Genomic DNA, 17671 nt, shown 5'->3' with positions numbered 1-17671 from the left:
TCTCTGGACTCTCTAGATCAATAATTATCGAAAAAAAGTTGAACTTTGGCATGTGGGTGGCTGTAACAGGGTCATTTAGAAAAGGGGCGTGGCAAAATACACTAAAAAGCCTATAAATCCCAAATGAAAACTCAGAACTTCACCAAAATTGATGAGCATATGTGTCCGAACATGGTGAGGAAGCATGCAGAGTTTCATGGAGATCGGACCATAGGTGGCGCTATAACTGGCAAAAAGCCTTCATTCTTATTAGGGGTTCAAGCATGAAATGCTGAAACCCTATTGTAATTGTAAGGATTCGTAAAACGCACCGTGCAGGACAAACCGTAAGGCCTAGAGACTTGAAACCTGGCCAGATGGTAGGCCTCAATTTGGGGACAACCTATCAGAGTATGACCCCGATTGGCCCATAGGTGGCGCTACAGCAACCAAAAGTACAAAATCGCTCATAACTCTTAGACCGTTTGTCCCAGAATCAAGTGTCTTATATCGTTGGAATCCTTGGCTCAAGGCGGACAAAATGGCTATCAAAATTGCATTTGGATGGCTGTAATAGGGTAATTTATAAAATGGGCGTGTCAAAATACATTAAAAAGCCTATAAATCCTAAATAAAAACTCAGAACTTCACAAAAATTGGTCAGCATATGTGACATAACATCATTAACAAGCATGAAAAATTCTATGGAAATCGGACGATAGGTGGCGCTATAACTGTTAAAAAGCTTTAAAATCATATATTTCCTATGGTAAACTGCCTGTATTGGCTGTAAATGGTCTTTTCCATCTCTGATCATATAATTTTCATATCATAATGTTCAAAACTAGTGCAATACAATTCTCTGGACTCACTAGATCAATAATTGTCAGAAAAAGTTGAACTACTTCATTTGGATAGCTATAATAGGTTCACTTCAAAATCTGGCCTTTACCAAGTGTCCCCGAAAGCCTATATCTCTTTAATCAATGCTCAGACCTTCTTAAAAACAAGTCAGAACGTGTGAAATATCACCCTGAACAAGCATGAAAATTTTCAGACAGATCGGACAAAATTTGCCTCTATAACAGTTAAAAATGATATGAATTAATGGCATGTTAAGCCAATAAGTGGTATTTTACTGCCCCCTGCTGTTTAAAATAGTCATTTTCTCATATTGGTATTGGTATCAGCCATGGTAAATCATGATAAATGATGGTGTGTGTGTGTGTGTGTGTGTGTGTGTGTGTGTGTGTGTGTGTGTGTGTGTGTGTGTGTGTGTGTGTGTGTGTGTGGTACAAATATAACAAAGGTTTTATTTTCCAACATGAAAACAAACATAACAGAGTGCTAGTGCACAAACAATAACCGACAATGATAATGGATGAGAGGGGAACTTAAATACACAGATCAAGACAAGGACAACAGGTGACGGTTATGATGATGAGGAGCAGGTGATGATGAGGAGGGTGATGAGGAGCAGGTGCAGGTGATGACGACAGATGGTGAATGTGATGAAGACAGAAGGTGAATGTGATGAAGGTGAATGTGACACCAATATCACTGAAACATTTGTGTGTGTGTGTGTGTGTGTGTGTGTAGCATTATTGTGTGTAGCATATGTAGCAAGTATGCATTATTGAGTTAACATGGAAACACTGGTTTGCTTTAGTGCAGAAAACTGGTCAAAATCATGAGGTTTAAAGTGAAAGTGAGCCAATAAGTGGTCTTCTACTGCCCTCTGCTGGCCATTCTACTTATTAATTAAATTTTTCCACATGTGCTTGCATTTATACTTGAATACACACTAAAAATCACTTATATAGCAATAACTATTATAACACAATCATATTTTGTCAGTGTTAATCACTTTATTTGCACTGACACTTCAAATAATTGCTAGTAATGTGGTAAATCATGGTAAATCATGGTTAACTATGCTGTGTGTGTGTGTGTGTGTGTGTGTGTGTGTGTGTGTGTGTGTGTGTGTGTGTGTGTGTGTGTGTGTAAGCATGCATTGAGTTAACATGGATAAACTGGTTTGCTTTAGTGCAGAAAACTGGTTTAAAGTGAAAGTGAGCCAATAAGTGGTCTTCTACTGCCCTCTGCTGGCCATTCTACTTAATAATGAAATATTTTACATGTGCTTTTGCATTCATACTTGGACACACACTAAAAATCACGTATATAACTAACTATTATAACACAATAATATTTTGTCAGTGTTCATCACCTCATTTGCACTGACACTTCACATAATTGCTAGTAATGTGGTTAATCATGCTAGAAACATTGTAAATCATAGTAAATAATACTGAAATGAGGTGTATCAAGGTAAATCATGCTAGAATCCTAATAAATCATTCTGGAACATGGTATATGATAGTAAATCATGCTAGAATCATATTAAATAATTCTAGAATGTGGCAAATCGTTGTGGGAGGAGCCTATTTTACTCAAATGGCTATAACTCAAGAAGTAAATGAGATATCTTCACCAAACTCAGTACACATGTGTATGGGTTCAATTTGAGGTCACAGTAAACAATTTTATGGAGATCGGACCATAGGTGGCACTATAACTGTTAAAAAGCTTTAAAACCATATATATCCCATGGCAAATTGCCTGTATTGGCTGTAAATGGTCTTTTCCATCTATTATGTCAGTGGTTACATGCTTGCTAAATAAATCTTAATAACTTTTGATGCTTTTGTGCTTAAAAACCCTTAAAGGCCTTAATAGCTTGAACCCCGATAAATGCTGCTTGCAGCTTTAATTAGGGGTTCAAGCATGAAATGCTGAAACCCTATTGTAATTGTGCTGATTTTTATTATTATTATTATTATTCTGCCGTAAAACGCATCGTGCAGCCTAAACCGTAAGTGCTAGAGACTTGAAACTTGGCCAGAAGGTAGTACAAAAATCGAGGAGAGGTTCAGAGAATATGAGCTAGATTGGCCAATAGGTGGCGCTACAGTGCAAAAAACAAAAAAATGGCATATTTTTGCTTAAATCTCATCAACCCTTTGTCACAGACTCAAGTGTCTTATATCTTTGGAATCCTTGGGTCAAGCCGAACAAAAAAGGCCTCAAGGATTTCATTTCCGGTATGCAAATTTTCCCGCCATTTTGGATTATGTCCAAAACCTACTTTTGCGAACTAGTCCCTGGTTTTTCGCCCGATCGGAACCAAACCAGTGCAGAAATATTCACAGGAGTCTGAAGATCAATAATTATCGAAAAAAATGTAAAATTTCGATCCACGGTTGCTAAGGGGTATCAAAACGTTCGCAGGAGGCGGAGCTAATTATACGAAAATGGCTATAACTCGTGAACGAAATGAGATATTTTCACCAAACTCGGTACACATATGTAAGAGCTCAAGTTGAGGTCACAGTAAAAAAATCGCGGTGATTGGCCTCATGGTGGCGCTATAATATGAAAAAAACATAAAACAGGCTATAACCACCTGACCGTTAGTCCGATTGACTTGAAAATTGGTATGCAGTGTCTTGGTCCAAGGTGCCATGTATGTGTATGAGGACATTGGCGTATCTCAAAAAACATGGCCGCCATCGGCCAATGAAGTTTGAGCACCTATTAGACAAGGTTAACGGAGGCCGATCGGAACGAAACTCAATGGGCATGTTCGGCTCATGGCCCTAGAGGTCTGTAAGAATTTTGAAAGAAATCGGCCACTAGTTGGCGCTAATGAGTTTTATGGCTCTGTAATCACGTGGTGTTACACTTATCATCACAAAATGCATATCATTTGATAGATCTGCTTATGCTGAACAACTTTGCCTCTAGAACCATTGCTGTCAATCAAACAGTTTATTAATTATTCACGAATATGTTAAAAACCTACTTTTGCGAACTAGTCCCTGGTTTTTTGCCCGATCGGAACCAAACGAGTCTAGGACAATTCTCTGGACTCTCTAGATCAATAATTATCAAAAAAAAGTTGAACTTTTGCATTTGGATGGCTGTAATAGGGTCATTTATAAAATGGGCGTGTCAAAATACATTAAAAAGCCTATAAATCCTAAATAAAAACTCAGAACTTCACAAAAATTGGTCAGCATATGTGACATAACATCATTAACAAGCATGAAAAATTCTATGGAGATCGGACGATAGGTGGCACTATAACTGTTAAAAAGCTTTAAAATCATATATTTCCTATGGTAAACTGCCTGTATTGGCTGTAAATGGTCTTTTCCATCTCTGATCATATAATTTTCATATCATAATGTTCAAAACTAGTGCAATACAATTCTCTGGACTCACTAGATCAATAATTGTCAGAAAAAGTTGAACTACTTCATTTGGATAGCTATAATAGGTTCACTTCAAAATCTGGCCTTTACCAAGTCTATATCGATTTTAATCAATGCTCAGACCTTCTTAAAAACAAGTCAGAACGTGTGAAATATCACCCTGAACAAGCATGAAAATTTTCAGACAGATCGGACAAAATTTGCCTCTATAACAGTTAAAAAGGTGAAAATGATATGAATTAATGGCATGTTAAGCCAATAAGTGGTATTTTACTGCCCCCTGCTGTTTAAAATAGTCATTTTCTCATATTGGTATTGGTATCAGCCATGGTAAATCATGATAAATGATGGTGTGTGTGTGTGTGTGTGTGGTACAAATATAACAAAGGTTTTATTTTCCAACATGAAAACAAACATAACAGAGTGCTAGTGCACAAACAATAACCGACAATGATAATGGATGAGAGGGGAACTTAAATACACAGATCAAGACAAGGACAACAGGTGACGGTTATGATGATGAGGAGCAGGTGATGATGAGGAGGGTGATGAGGAGCAGGTGCAGGTGATGACGACAGATGGTGAATGTGATGAAGACAGAAGGTGAATGTGATGAAGGTGAATGTGACACCAATATCACTGAAACATTGTGTGTGTGTGTGTGTGTGTGTGTGTGTGTGTGTGTGTGTGTGTGTGTGTGTGTGTGTGTGTGTGTGTGTGTGTGTAGCATTATTGTGTGTAGCATATGTAGCAAGTATGCATTATTGAGTTAACATGGAAACACTGGTTTGCTTTAGTGCAGAAAACTGGTCAAAATCATGAGGTTTAAATTGAAAGTGAGCCAATAAGTGGTCTTCTACTGCCCTCTGCTGGCCATTCTACTTATTAATTAAATTTTTCCACATGTGCTTGCATTTATACTTGAATACACACTAAAAATCACTTATATAGCAATAACTATTATAACACAATCATATTTTGTCAGTGTTAATCACTTTATTTGCACTGACACTTCAAATAATTGCTAGTAATGTGGTAAATCATGGTAAATCATGGTTAACTATGCTGTGTGTGTGTGTGTGTGTGTGTGTGTGTGTGTGTGTGTGTGTGTGTGTGTGTGTGTAAGCATGCATTGAGTTAACATGGATAAACTGGTTTGCTTTAGTGCAGAAAACTGGTTTAAAGTGAAAGTGAGCCAATAAGTGGTCTTCTACTGCCCTCTGCTGGCCATTCTACTTATTAATGAAATATTTCAACATGTGCTTGCATTCATACTTGAATACACACTAAAAAAATCACTTATATAGCAATAACTATTATAACACAATCATATTTTGTCAGTGTTAATCACTTTATTTGCACTGACACTTCAAATAATTGCTAGTAATGTGATAAATCAGGCTAGAAACATGGTAAATCAAAGTAAATAATACTAGATTGTCGTTTATCTCCTGGTAAATAATACTAGAACGTGGTATATCATGGTAAATCATGGTTAACTATGCTGTGTGTGTATGTGTGTGTGTGTGTGTGTGTGTGTGTGTGTGTGTGTGTGTAAGCATGCATTGAGTTAACATGGAAAAACTGGTTTGCTTTAGTGCAGAAAACTGGTTTAAAGTGAAAGTGAGCCAATAAGTGGTCTTCTAGTGCCCTCTGCTGGCCATTCTACTTAATAATGAAATATTTTACATGTGCTTTTGCATTCATACTTGGACACACACAAAAAATCACGTATATAACTAACTATTATAACACAATAATATTTTGTCATTGTTCATCACCTCATTTGCACTGACACTTCACATAATTGCTAGTAATGTGGTTAATCATGCTAGAAACATTGTAAATCATAGTAAATAATACTGAAATGAGGTGTATCAAGGTAAATCATGCTAGAATCCTAATAAATCATTCTGGAACATGGTATATGATAGTAAATCATGCTAGAATCATATTAAATAATTCTAGAATGTGGCAAATCGTTGTGGGAGGAGCCTATTTTACTCAAATGGCTATAACTCAAGAAGTAAATGAGATATCTTCACCAAACTCAGTACACATGTGTATGGGTTCAATTTGAGGTCACAGTAAACAATTTTATGGAGATCGGACCATAGGTGGCGCTATAACTGTTAAAAAGCTTTAAAACCATATATATCCCATGGCAAATTGCCTGTATTGGCTGTAAATGGTCTTTTCCATCTATTATGTCAGTGGTTACATGCTTGCTAAATAAATCTTAATAACTTTTGATGCTTTTGTGCTTAAATGCCTTAAAGGCCTTAACTGCTTGAACCCCGCTAAATGCTGCTTGCAGCTTTAATTATTATTATTATTATTATTATTATTATTATTCCGCCGTAAAACGCATCGTGCAGCCCAAACCGTAAGAGCTGGAACTTTGAAACTTTGACAGATGGTAGTACAAAAATCGAGGAAAGGTTCAGAGATTATGACCCCGATTGGCCCATAGGTGGCGCTATAGCAACCAAAAGCGCGAAACTGTTCATAACTCCTAGACCGTATGTCGTAGACTCAAGTGTCTTATATCATTTGAAAGCTGGATGCCTGACGAACAAAACGTATATCTCCGATTTCATTTCCGCCATGATAGATTTTCCGCCATTTTGAATTTTGTCAAAAACCTACTTTTGCGAACTAGTCCCTGGTTTTTTGCCCGATTGGAACCAAACCAGTGCAGAAATGTTCTCTGGAGTCTGATTATCAATAATTATCGAAAAAAAGTGGAAATTTCGATTCACGGTCGCTAAGGGGCGCCAAAACGTACGTTGTGGGAGGGGCCTATTTTACTAAAATGGCTATAACTCCCGATGTAAATGAGGTATCTTCACCAAACTTGGTACACATGTGTATGAGTTCAATCTGGGGTCACAGTAAAAAAATCGCGACGATTGGCCTCATGGTGGCGCTATAAAATGAAAAAAACATAAAACAGGCTATAACCACCTGACCGTTAGTCCGATTGACTTGAAAATTGGTATGCAGTGTCTTGGTCCAAGGTGCCATGTATGTGTATGAGGACATTGGCGTATCTCAAAAAACATGGCCGCCATCGGCCAATGAAGTTTGAGCACCTATTAGACAAGGTTAACGGAGGCCGATCGGAACGAAACTCAATGGGCATGTTCGGCTCATGGCCCTAGAGGTCTGTAAGAATTTTGAAAGAAATCGGCCACTAGTTGGCGCTAATGAGTTTTATGGCTCTGTAATCACGTGGTGTTACACTTATCATCACAAAATGCATATCATTTGATAGATCTGCTTATGCTGAACAACTTTGCCTCTAGAACCATTGCTGTCAATCAAACCGTTCATTAAATATTTGCGAACATGTTAAAAACCTACTTTTGCGAACTAGTCCCTGGTTTTTCGCCCGATCGGAACCAAACCAGTCTAGGACAATTCTTTGGACTCTCTAGATCAATAATTATCGAAAAAAAGTTGAACTTTTGCATTTGGATGGCTGTAATAGGGTCATTTATAAAATGGGCGTGGCAAAATACACTAAAAAGTCTATAAATCCTAAATAAAAACTCAGAACTTCACAAAAATTGGTGAGCATATGTGACATAACATCCTTAACAAGCATGCAACATTTCATGGAGATCGGACAATAGGTGGCGCTATAACTGTTAAAACGCTTTAAAATCATATATTATATGGTAAATTGCCCGTATTGGCTGTAAATGGTATTTTCCATCTATAATCATATAATGTTCATATAATAATGTTCAAAACCAGTGCAGTGCAATTCTCTGGACTCTCTAGATCAATAATTATCAGAAAAAGTATAACTTCTTCATTTGGATGGCTATAATAGTGTCACTTCAATATGTAGCCTTGACCAAGTGTCTCCAAAAGCCTATATCTCTTTAATAAAAACAAGTCAGAACATGTGACTCTTAAGAAGTATGAAAAATTTCAGACAGATCGGACAAAATTTGCCTCTATAACAGTTAAAAATGTAAAAAAATATATAACATGGCATATTAAGCCAATAAGTGGTATTGTACTGCCCCCTGCTGTCATTTCATCATACTACTCCCTAATATTGCTATATAATTCATATTTAGACTTTATAAAATCATTATTTTAACATTTACAATCACATTTTGTCAAAACTCATCTATTGAAGTATTACTATTGACAATTGTGTCACATTAATGAATGGAATCCAGAAACGAAAGTAAAAACGGAGGCCGCCATTTAGGCCACGCCCCCCCCAGTACAAATTCACTCATAACTCGAAAACGGAAAGTCGCTGCACGTTCAAATTTTGATGGTAAGGACGTCTCCGGGCTCTTGATCGAAACGTATGGTCGCGGGCCTCGGGAGCGCCCCCCCCCCGCGGATCGTTAGTCCGCGGGACCCCGACTTTGAACGCCCGTAACTCCCGACCCAGACCACCCCGAACCTTGTGTGAGAGCTCGTTGGAAAGGGCGCGTCCTTGGCTAGCATCGATTCAAATGTGGTGTAATTTGCCCTGGGCATTCCAGAGATAAAAGCCCCAAAATAATATGCCTCATAACTCCCAGCCCCAATCGCCCAAAAACACCTTGATGGTCTCATTCAACAGGGCTCCTCAAGCACTATCTATGCTCTGAGTTTCAGAATTTTTCGCCTTTTGGTTCCTGAGATATAAGTAAAAAAAACAAATTCCCATTCATTCATTCAAACACTTCAACTGTAAAATGTAAGCTATAATACCACTGTTGTCCACTAGAGGGAGCAGCAGGATTACGCATGATCTTTTAATTCGCTTCAGTATTGGGAAATAAACAAATGCTTTAAGAAGCAATCTTTTTTATTATGATGTTTTTTTTTTATTATGATATTTGTATATATTTTATTTTTTTATTATGATTATGAACGGTTTGATTGACATTAGTGATTCTTGAGGCAAAGTTGTTCAAGGTGAGGAGATTAAGATATTTTCATAATATCACATCCTAAAAACATTGAAAACATATTTGTCTTTGTGTGTGTGTGTGTGTGTGTGTGTGTGTGTGGATGTGTTTGTGTGTGTGTCTGTGTGTGTAAGCATGCTAAATGGAAAGAACATGGAGAAACTGCTTTGTTTTACTGGTGGATAAAAAAAGTCTTTCAAATGAAAGTGAGTCAATTAGTGGTCTTCTACTGCCCTCTGCAGGACATTCTACTTAATAAAATATTTTCATCTGTGCTTTTGCATTAGTTTTTGGACTATATCAAATTACTTGCATGAAAATCACCTATTATAACACAGTCATGTTTTGTCAAAGTTTATCACTTCATTTGTACTGAGCTCTCAGTTTGAACAATTCTGCCTCTCAGTGATTAATTTGAAATCTGAAAATGGTGTTATACAGAGGAGATTTGCAATTATCATTTTGTTACCTATCTTTTATTTTAAATATATCCATCTACAACAAAATGTGTGTGCATGTGTGTGTTCAAGCATGGTTAGTGTATTAAGTATTATTGTTTAAGTATTATTGTTTTCATTTACATTTTAACCACCAGAAGAAGAACACTCATTGGTTCATTCTGCTCACTAAAATATTATTTTTCATTTTTTTTTCCATTTGAAATATTGTTTAAACTTTTATAAAATCATTAAAATAACATTTCAAATCATATTTTGTCTGTTTATAAATCCCACAGACTCACATTGGCTGCAATACTAATGTTTTTGTAAAACACAGACCTGATAGTCTAATATGTGTGTATTGTGCATATATTATTGATATTATTACTATTGCAAATCATGTTATTGTAACTCATATCTTAATAGAATATTATTTGTAATTTTAATTCTTTATTTCTTAATTGTTTTTTTATGATTACTACAGATATTATCACCAAAGATATCAACTAAACCTTCACTTTTAGTATTGACACGCTGCACACACAGCACAATCACCCACTCACTAATGCATTCAAATAAATGTAATCTTACTGTGCTACTTTATTTGTACATGATTAGAATGAACAGAAATCTAAGAATATTTTTCTTCTTTTGTTAAAGCCATTTCAGACTCCAAGTAAGCATTATATTACTAATCATCTATTTTACAGGTGCCATACAATTGAAAACTGTATTTATCTTGGCATAGTTGAATGATACGAGTTCTGGACATGGAACTGACATACCGTGAGCCTCAAACACCATTGTTTCCTCCTTCATGTGTAAATCTCCTGTTTGCAAAAGACCGGTGAAAAATGAGTGAATCCCACCATAACACCGACTGTGACGTTGGAGTCAGGATCATTAATATTTATACCCCCCAAATTGGCATTTTCCAGTCCATGTTCTAGGCCAGGCAGTGTTAATGTGGACCTGCACAGCCGAATCATCAGAAGATCTGCAGGTATTGTGAAGAAGCAAGCAAGGACAATAGTGAAAATGGCAGATCATGGATATAAATGTTATGTCTGAGGCTGTGCTGCGGATTTGAGAACTTTTCATTCCCTTCCCACAAAACTGTCAACAGGCATGGTTGATGTTTACAACAGGATACCTCACCATTTTAATTCAAAGCTGTTAGTTTGCTCTTAACGGAGGCCGATCAGAACGAAACTCGATGGGCATGTTCGACTCGTGGCCCTAGAGGTCTGTAAGAATTTTGAAAAATCAGCCACTAGTTGACGCTAACAGGTTTTACGGCTATGTAATCACGTGATGCATATCATTTGATAGATCTCCTCATACTGAACAACTTTGCCTCAAGAACTACTGCTGTCAATCAATTTGTTCATTAAATACTTGCGATTATGTTAAAAACCTACTTTTGCGAACTAGTCCTAGGTTTTTCGCCCGATCGGAAATATACCAGTGCAGTACAATTCTCTGGAAGCTCTAGATTATTAATTATATAAAAAACTTTAACTTTACCCATTGGGTAGCCATAACAGGATCATTTAGAAAATGGGTATGGCAAAAAACACTCAAAAGCCTGTAAATCCTAAACAAAAACTCAGACAACTCACTAAACTGCCTTATGTGCTTAAAGACCCTTAATGCTTGAACCCCGCTAAATGCTGCTTGCAGCTTTAATTAGGGGTTCAAGCACGAAGTGCTGAAACCCTATTGTAATTGTACTGATTTTTATTATTAGGGGTTCAAGCACGAAGTGCTGAAACCCTATTGTAATTGTACTGATTTTTATTAGGGGTTCAAGCACGAAGTGCTGAAACCCTATTGTAATTGTACTGATTTTTATTATTATTATTATTATTATTATTATTATTATTATTATTATTTTTCTTCTGCCGTAAAACTCATCGTGCAGCCCAAACCGTAAGAGCTGGAGCTTTGAAACTTTGCCAGATGGTAGTACAAAAATCGAGGAGAGGTTCAGAGAATATGACCCCAATTGGCCCATAGGTGGCGCTATAGCAACCAAAAGCGCGAAACTGCTCATAACTCCTAGACCGTATGACGTAGACTCAAGTGTCTTATATCACTGGAAAGCTGGAAACCTGAAGGTCAAAACGTATATCTCCGATTTCATTTCCTGTATGCAAATTGTCCGCCATTTTGAATTTAGTTAAAAACCTACTTTTGCGAACTAGTCCTAGGTTTTTTGTCCAATTGGATCCAAACCAGTGCAGAAATGTTCTCTGGAGTCTGAATATCAATAATTATCGAAAAAAAGTCGAAATTTCGATTCCTGATCGCCAGGGGGTGATAAATAAATGTTGTGGGAGGAGCCTATTTTACTAAAATGGCTATAACTCGAGAATGAAATTAGATATCTTCACCAAACTTGGTGCACATGTGTATGAGTTCAATCTGGGGTCACAGTAAAAAAATCGCGACGATTGATCACTAGGTGGCGCTATAACATGAAAAAAACATGAAAACGGCTATGACCACGTGACCGTTAGTCCGATTGACTTGAAAATTGGTATGCAGTGTCTTGGTCCAAGGTGCCATGTATGTCTATGAGGACATTGGCGTATCTCGAAAAACATGGCCGCCATCAACCAATGAAATTTGAGCACCTATTAGACAAGGTTAACGGAGGCCGATCGAAACGAAACTCGATGGGCATGTTCGACTCATGGCCCTAGAGGTCTGTAAGAGTTTTGAAAGAAATCGGCCACTAGTTGGCGCTAACGAGTTTTATGGCTCTGTAATCACGTGGTGTTACACTTATCGTCACAAAATGCATATCATCTGATAGATCTGCTCATGCTGAACAACTTTGCCTCAAGAACTAATGCTGTCAATTAAACCGGTTATTAAATATTCGTAATTATGTTATAAACCTACTTTTGCAAACTAGTCCTAGGTTTTTCGCCCGATCGAAACCAGACCAGTCTAGGACAATTCTCTGGACACTCTAGATCAATAATTATCAAAAAAAAAGTTGAACTTTTGCATGTAGATGGTTGTAATAGGGTCATTTAGAAAATGGGCGTGGCAAAAAAACATTAAAAAGCCTATAAATCCTAAATGAAAACTCAGAACTTCACAAAAATTGGTGAGCATATGTGACATAACATCATTAACAAGCATGCCAATTTTCACGGAGATCGGACGATAGGTGGCGCTATAACTGCTAAAAAGCTTTAAAACCATATATTTCCTATGGTATTTCCTGTAAATGGTCTTTTCCATCTATTATGTCAGTAGTTACATGCTTACTAAATAAAACTTAATCACTTTTGATGCTTTTATGCTTAAAGGCCTTAAAGGCCTTAATTGCTTGAACCCCGATAAATGCTGCTTGCAGCTTTAATTATTATTATTATTATTATTATTATTATTATTATTATTATTATTTTTCTTCTGCCGTAAAACTCATCGTGCAGCCCAAACCGTAAGAGCTGGAGCTTTGAAACTTTGCCAGATGGTAGTACAAAAATCGAGGAGAGGTTCAGAGAATATGACCCCAATTGGCCCATAGGTGGCGCTATAGCAACCAAAAGCGCGAAACTGCTCATAACTCCTAGACCGTATGACGTAGACTCAAGTGTCTTATATCACTGGAAAGCTGGACACCTGAAGGTCAAAACGTATATCTCCGATTTCATTTCCGGTATGTAAATTGTCCGCCATTTTGAATTTAGTTAAAAACCTACTTTTGCGAACTAGTCCTAGGTTTTTTGTCCAATCGGATCCAAAACAGTGCAGAAATGTTCTCTGGAGTCTGAATATCAATAATTATCGAAAAAAAGTCGAAATTTCGATTCCTGATCGCCAGGGGGTGATAAATTAATGTTGTAGGAGGAGCCTATTTTACTAAAATGGCTATAACTCGAGAATGAAATTAGATATCTTCACCAAACTTGGTGCACATGTGTATGAGTTCAATCTGGGGTCACAGTAAAAAAATCGCGACGATTGATCACTAGGTGGCGCTATAACATGAAAAAAACATGAAAACGGCTATGACCACGTGACCGTTAGTCCGATTGACTTGAAAATTGGTATGCAGTGTCTTGGTCCAAGGTGCCATGTATGTCTATGAGGACATTGGCGTATCTCGAAAAACATGGCCGCCATCGACCAATGAAATTTGAGCACCTATTAGACAAGGTTAACGGAGGCCGATCGGAACGAAACTCGATGGGCATGTTCGACTCATGGCCCTAGAGGTCTGTAAGAGTTTTGAAAGAAATCGGCCACTAGTTGGCGCTAACGAGTTTTATGGCTCTGTAATCACGTGGTGTTATACTTATCGTCACAAAATGCATATCAACTGATAGATCTGCTCATGCTGAACAACTTTGCCTCAAGAACTAATGCTGTCAATTAAACCGTTTATTAAATATTCGTAATTATGTTAAAAACCTACTTTTGCAAACTAGTCCTAGGTTTTTCGCCCGATCGAAACCAGACCAGTCTAGGACAATTCTCTGGACACTCTAGATCAATAATTATCAAAAAAAAGTTGAACTTTTGCATGTAGATGGCTGTAATAGGGTCATTTAGAAAAGGGGCGTGGCAAAAAAACACTAAAAAGCCTATAAATCCTAAATGAAAACTCAGAACTTCACAAAAATTGGTGAGCATATGTGACATAACATCTTTAACAAGCATGCCAATTTTTATGGAGATCGGACCATAGGTGGCGCTATAACTGCTAAAAAGCTTTAAAACCATATATTTCCTATGGTATTTCCTGTAAATGGTCTTTTCCATCTATTATGTCAGTAGTTACATGCTTGCTAAATAAAACTTAATCACTTTTGATGCTTTTGTGCTTAAAGGCCTTAACTGCTTGAACCCCGATAAATGCTGCTTGCAGCTTTAATTATTATTATTATTAGGGGTTCAAGCACGAAGTGCTGAAACCCTATTGTAATTGTGCTGATTTTTATTAGGGGTTCAAGCATGAAATGCTGAAACCCTATTGTAATTGTGCTGATTTTTAGGGGTTCAAGCATGAAATGCTGAAACCCTATTGTAATTGTGCTGATTTTTATTATTAGGGGTTCAAGCATGAAATGCTGAAACCCTATTGTAATTGTGCTGATTTTTATTATTAGGGGTTCAAGCATGAAATGCTGAAACCCTATTGTAATTGTGCTGATTTTTATTATTAGGGGTTCAAGCACGAAGTGCTGAAACCCTATTGTAATTGTACTGATTTTTATTATTATTTTTCTTCTCCGCTAAAACGCATCGTGCAGCCCAAACCGTAAGACCTGGAACCTTGAAACTTTGCCAGATGGTAGTCCTCAATTTGGGGAGAACCTATCAAAGTATGGCCCAGATTGGCCCATAGGTGGAGCTATAATGACCACATTTACTAAATTGCTCATAACTCCTAGACAGTTTGTCCTAGAATCTCAATTTTAGCATCACTGTGATCCCTGGCTCCAGACGGACAAAATGGCTATCTCCAAATTCCCCTACGAGCAAAAAAAAAAATTGTTATGGGCAAATTTGTCCAAAACCTACTTTGGCCAACTAGTCCCTGGTTTTTGACCCAATCGGAACCAGACCAGTCTAGGACAATTCTCTGGACTCTCTAGATCAATAATTATTGAAAAAAAGTTGAACTTTTGCATTGGCCTGGCTGTAACAGGGTCATTTAGGAAAGGGGTGGGACATAAAAACACTCAAAAGCCTATACAACCTAAGGGAAAACCCCAAACTTCACAAAAATCGATGAGCATATGTGTCAGAACATGGTGAAGAAGCATGCCAAGTTTCGTGAAGATCGGACAATAGGTGGCGCTATAACTGTCCAAAACGTCTCTTCTTATTAGGGGTTCAAGCACGAAGTGCTGAAACCCTATTGTAATTGTACTGATTTTTATTATTATTTTTCTTCTCCGCTAAAACGCATCGTGCAGCCCAAACCGTAAGACCTGGAACCTTGAAACTTTGCCAGATGGTAGTCCTCAATTTGGGGAGAACCTATCAAAGTATGGCCCAGATTGGCCCATAGGTGGAGCTATAATGACCACATTTACTAAATTGCTCATAACTCCTAGACAGTTTGTCCTAGAATCTCAATTTTAGCATCACTGTGATCCCTGGCTCCAGACGGACAAAATGGCTATCTCCAAATTCCCCTACGAGCAAAAAAAAAAATTGTTATGGGCAAATTTGTCCAAAACCTACTTTGGCCAACTAGTCCCTGGTTTTTGACCCAATCGGAACCAGACCAGTCTAGGACAATTCTCTGGACTCTCTAGATCAATAATTATTGAAAAAAAGTTGAACTTTTGCATTGGCCTGGCTGTAACAGGGTCATTTAGGAAAGGGGTGGGACATAAAAACACTCAAAAGCCTATACAACCTAAGGGAAAACCCCAAACTTCACAAAAATCGATGAGCATATGTGTCAGAACATGGTGAAGAAGCATGCCAAGTTTCGTGAAGATCGGACAATAGGTGGCGCTATAACTGTCCAAAACGTCTCTTCTTATTAGGGGTTCAAGCACGAAGTGCTGAAACCCTATTGTAATTGTACTGATTTTTATTATTATTTTTCTTCTCCGCTAAAACGCATCGTGCAGCCCAAACCGTAAGACCTGGAACCTTGAAACTTTGCCAGATGGTAGTCCTCAATTTGGGGAGAACCTATCAAAGTATGGCCCAGATTGGCCCATAGGTGGAGCTATAATGACCACATTTACTAAATTGCTCATAACTCCTAGACAGTTTGTCCTAGAATCTCAATTTTAGCATCACTGTGATCCCTGGCTCCAGACGGACAAAATGGCTATCTCCAAATTCCCCTACGAGCAAAAAAAAAAATTGTTATGGGCAAATTTGTCCAAAACCTACTTTGGCCAACTAGTCCCTGGTTTTTGACCCAATCGGAACCAGACCAGTCTAGGACAATTCTCTGGACTCTCTAGATCAATAATTATTGAAAAAAAGTTGAACTTTTGCATTGGCCTGGCTGTAACAGGGTCATTTAGGAAAGGGGTGGGACATAAAAACACTCAAAAGCCTATACAACCTAAGGGAAAACCCCAAACTTCACAAAAATCGATGAGCATATGTGTCAGAACATGGTGAAGAAGCATGCCAAGTTTCGTGAAGATCGGACAATAGGTGGCGCTATAACTGTCCAAAACGTCTCTTCTTATTAGGGGTTCAAGCACGAAGTGCTGAAACCCTATTGTAATTGTACTGATTTTTAGGGGTTCAAGCACGAAGTGCTGAAACCCTATTGTAATTGTGCTGATTTTTATTATTAGGGGTTCAAGCATGAAATGCTGAAACCCTATTGTAATTGTGCTGATTTTTATTATTATTATTATTATTCTGCCGTAAAACGCATCGTGCAGCCTAAACCGTAAGTGCTAGAGACTTGAAACTTGGCCAGAAGGTAGTACAAAAATCGAGGAGAGGTTCAGAGAATATGAGCTAGATTGGCCAATAGGTGGCGCTACAGTGCAAAAAACAAAAAAATGGCATATTTTTGCTTAAATCTCATCAACCCTTTGTCACAGACTCAAGTGTCTTATATCTTTGGAATCCTTGGGTCAAGCCGAACAAAAAAGGCCTCAAGGATTTCATTTCCGGTATGCAAATTTTCCCGCCATTTTGGATTTTGTCCAAAACCTACTTTTGCGAACTAGTCCCTGGTTTTTCGCCTGATCGGAACCAAACCAGTGCAGAAATATTCACAGGAGTCTGAAGATCAATAATTATTGAAAAAAATGTAAAATTTCGATCCACGGTTGCTAAAGGGTATCAAAACGTTCGCAGGAGGCGGAGCTAATTATACAAAAATGGCTATAACTCGTGAACGAAATGAGATATTTTCACCAAACTCGGTACACATATGTAAGAGCTCAAGTTGAGGTCACAGTGAAAAAATCGCGGTGATTGGCCTCATGGTGGCGCTATAATATGAAAAAAACATAAAACAGGCTATAACCACCTGACCGTTAGTCCGATTGACTTGAAAATTGGTATGCAGTGTCTTGGTCCAAGG

At 37.7% G+C, this 17671-nt stretch overlaps 1 long non-coding RNA gene across 1 annotated transcript in view; it reads right to left on the bottom strand.

The window, feature by feature from the left end:
- LOC311300499 overlaps window positions 1–16513 on the bottom strand; it is a 65512-nt gene extending 48999 nt beyond the window's left edge. Inside the window, exon 1 of the long non-coding RNA XR_014629336.1 lies at window positions 14725–16513. This is a non-coding gene — a long non-coding RNA (uncharacterized lncRNA). The remainder of the gene's footprint in view (window positions 1–14724) is intronic.
- Window positions 16514–17671: the final 1158 nt, after the last annotated feature.

Source organism: Rutilus rutilus (assembly GCF_951802725.1).
Source record: "Rutilus rutilus genome assembly, chromosome: 12".
In the NCBI taxonomy this organism is placed as follows: Eukaryota; Metazoa; Chordata; class Actinopteri; order Cypriniformes; family Leuciscidae; genus Rutilus; species Rutilus rutilus.
Note: the sequence above shows the minus strand (reverse complement) of the source record. Positions and strands in the feature narration are given on the sequence as shown.